Genomic DNA, 3,855 nt, shown 5'->3' on the forward strand with positions numbered 1-3,855 from the left:
CCCATCCCTCTCTCTCTCTCTCTCTTTGGTTAACTAGTGCATTGTCGTTGTATGTACGCATGTGCCATGCCTAGCTTTTTCTTTCAACACCAGAAATATGCTCTTGATAAAAATCATTTCACCGTGAGCCCTATAGTTAGCGCACTTAGTTAACTCTCTTCTCCTTTGTAAACTGCTCTGATGAACCCACTAAGAGAATACCACTATTGTACACGTATACGCATGTATGTATTTTGTTTCCTTCCTTGGAACGCTCATTTTTGTAAGAAATGCCTAGCTGTAGCAAATGATTGGTAGTGCCTGTGTACACATCAAACATGTGCTAGCACACACACACACGCACACACATACACACACACGCACACACACACACACACACACACATACACACACACAAACACACATGCACACACATACACATACACAAATACACACAGGGAAGCACTCATCTTCACTTCGCACATCAGGTACGGACACACATGAACATGATCACTGGAAAGTACTACACGCCATTCTTCTATATTAATTACGATAATTGCAGGGTTTCTGTGGTCACAACAGACTTAACAGTTTGAAAAGTAGTCACTAAATAAAACAAATACACTTGAGCATCCCTATTTTTACGGAAAGTCTTTGAAAACACATTGCTACTGCATTGTTGACCAGAACATCATTAAAAATCTTGATTGCACGGCATTGCATAACTCAGGTGTACAGTTCCAAACTTTGTGGTAGGGACTAATTTTCCATACATATACGATGTACATATATATATAAAATTAATGGAATTAATGTTTCTTTTTTCTGCTTGTTTGTTGTTGTTGTTTTTATGCTTCCATCGACCTAACTTTCATCATTAAGGAGGCGGGCTTCGACCCTACCTGTCAAGAAAAGCGGGACTGACAGGTTAGGGGTGCAACGTCCCAACAGAGGGCCAGAAATACTCTATAGCCATAATATTCTCCCAACGTGGAATCAAAGAAAGGTATTCTGCGTGCGAGGGCAAAAGACTAAACCACTATACCTCAGATGCCGAGGTTCCGTTAGAATCCTCATCATCAAGTGTTAGATCTGCGATAGTCATCGGCAATCAAGGTTCTCCAATCATTAGCTCGGGCGCTCTAAAAAAATCCACATTATCCTGATTTTTTCTTGACTCCAATCTGTTTGTTCTTATTATGTTGCTCTGGGTCTACTCCTGCCTCTTTTTCTTTCAATTTTATATAAACAATTAGAAAATAGAAACTAAAACATCAACATCGCACTACTCTTGGGATCCTATTAAACTACAGCGTTATTGACCTGAGCGTCATGAGAAATCTTGACTATACATTACATAGGTGTGCAGTTCCAATCGCTTCCGTACGGAACATGTCACCAACGAACTAATGTTAGTAGACGCTAATAACTTGCCATTTCTCCGATTCAACAAATCTGCTGTTGAGGATTAGTAAGTCGTGTGTTCTGATATTGTCCATTACCTTGATGAATCAGAAATCTTTAGCAGAGGCTCGAGCAAGGTTAGATTCTGAAGCGAATTCTGAATCTTTCTGAAAATCAAGATGCGTATTGATTTATTGCATTTATGTTAGCCTTTTAATTTACACAGCCGCGGATTTTGGATTCCTGGTAATATTGCTGTGACAAGGTTGAGACTGTAGAAAAGGGAGTTTTGCCTTTCTGTTGCCAAAAATAAAGCCCAGTTATTGACAGGAAACGTGGAGTCCCAATGCAGAGTGTACTGTACATTAATCGTATATACACAGTTGATCTATAAGGTCGATGTCAAAAACCAAACATTTATTGCATTCTCGATGAAAACTCGCAATGAGAATTACAGTGGCAATTCGAAAAGAACAAAACACTTCGTCTGTTTTGAATCAATTATTCATTAGCGCAGATATGATGCAATAATTTCTGAATAGAATTTACACCACGTTGTGCGTCTTATGGTAGGTTCATTTTTTTAAAACCCCAAACTCTAAGTGATATCAATACAACTGTTATAATTTCTGTGTAAAACATTTTTAATACATATACCATAACAAAATTCGTGCCCTTCAAGTGTTCTGGACAAAGTCGTCCCTTAGCTATTACCCCACATTATTGTCATGTTCCGTACTAATTGGCCGCCGGGGAGCATAGGGGCTGACCACTGACCACTCAGTTCTTCTATGAAAATTTGTTTACAGCATTAGTCATTTTTCTTGATCCATATTATGATTTTGAAAAAAACCCAATAAAAAACAAACACACTTCTGTTATCAATTTTATGATCCAGTAATGAAAGAATGTGCAGCCTTTGTCAATTGTATTGAGCATTTCAATCATGAGTTCTTTCTACGGCTCACATAGATTATCTAAACCATCTTTGAGATTTCCTACTGAAAAGAATGACCTAGGCTATGCCGTATTACACAACACATCAAGCGCTACTTCAGAAACCCGTTTCAAAGATGATTGACTCATCGATCGTTTCAAGAGGATAAAGAACAACTTGACAACTTCAGCGGAGCAGTCTACAAGTAAAGGAAGCCAAAATCCAAGAAATTGGAACTTTTCAAATAAGATCTTGTTCCCTCAAAGGCTTTGCAACACTCGCGCAATAATAGCAATATAGATCTATTACTGTACTGGAAAGTTATGTTAAATTGCCTCAACTCCTATTCCTGTATAAATGGTACGTGGATGTCTTTACGACTTGCAGTGTGCTGTTATAAAAAAACCAAAATGAATATTTTACGGAATTAGGGATGCTTTTTGTAATGGTTTAGATCACATACATAACAGTGTTAATTGTTCACAACTTTGGTACTGAAAAAAACCCAACAACAACAAAAGAAAAAACAAAACATAGATCTTTCTTTGTACTAAAACTCGTGGCCTCGGTTATATGTTTTACCTATTTCATAAACCAAATGGAGAGTTTTTGTTTGTTTTTGTTTTATTAATACGGCAAAAAATAAAAACAAACACATTAGTCGTTCTCATCATACGTCTTTGGAAAAATGCATGGGTGTGCACGTCTAGTAAGAAGGTCCGACCACCAGAACCTGACCAACAATCTTGATTACACAACAAGGGTGCACAACTTAGGTGTGTAGTAATCCCTACCTCTGTGTGCGACACACGTCGATCCGTCTGGGAGACGACAGCACAGCGCGGCTTAATCGTTTTCCCACTTGTTTCAGAATTTCCGCGTATTCCAACACTCCCAATCGCCTTCAAGACTCTCCTCTTTTTCTTCTCCTCCTTCCTCTATCTGTTGTCGGTTTGCATGTGTCCTGGTGTGATGGCCTATTCTTCCCTCTGTGTCTTAGCACAGCAGTCGTTTTCAAAAATCGCTCGTTCGAGTGTATTCGCTTGTCAATGAGTCCTCTCTCAGAATTACCTGTCCGTTCTTGGCGAGACAAATCTAAAATAAATGAAGGAAAATTATCCTGGCCAGAGTGACAGCGGGGAGGCGAGGGGGAGGCGTCACGTGACGTCTAGGGCGACCTATGAGAGAGCGAGGCGGCTCGGGGGCGGAGTCAAGGGCTCAGATTGATGCATGGCTCGGCCCCCCAGGAGGTGGGCTATCGACTGAGAACTGAGAACTGCAAGGTTTGTGCTTGGAGAGGGGCGAGAGATGGGGAGAGAGACTGGGAGAGAGATAGGGAGAGAGGTGGCGAGAGAGATGGGGAGAGAGATGGGAAGAGAGAGAACAGAGACAGATCGAAACACGGAGCCAAAAAGATATAGAAATGCGGGAGAATGTGAGAGTAAGAGAGCGAATTAAAACGTAAGAAAGAGAGGGAGAGCGGAGAAAGAGTAGGAGAGCTGAGAGAGAGAGAGAGAGAGAGAGAGAGGGAGGGG

The 3,855-nt window shown here is 40.6% G+C and overlaps 1 protein-coding gene across 1 annotated transcript in view; it reads right to left on the reverse strand.

Moving 5' to 3' along the window:
* The window catches only part of LOC118478803 (box A-binding factor-like), a gene marked incomplete at its 3' end in the record, with an annotated part of 5,253 nt that extends 1,829 nt beyond the window's left edge, over nucleotides 1–3,424 (reverse strand). Inside the window, exon 1 of the mRNA XM_035973065.1 lies at nucleotides 3,115–3,424. The remainder of the gene's footprint in view (nucleotides 1–3,114) is intronic.
* Nucleotides 3,425–3,855: the final 431 nt, after the last annotated feature.

This window comes from Aplysia californica, unplaced genomic scaffold (assembly GCF_000002075.1).
Source record: "Aplysia californica isolate F4 #8 unplaced genomic scaffold, AplCal3.0 scaffold00980, whole genome shotgun sequence".
In the NCBI taxonomy this organism is placed as follows: Eukaryota; Metazoa; Mollusca; class Gastropoda; order Aplysiida; family Aplysiidae; genus Aplysia; species Aplysia californica.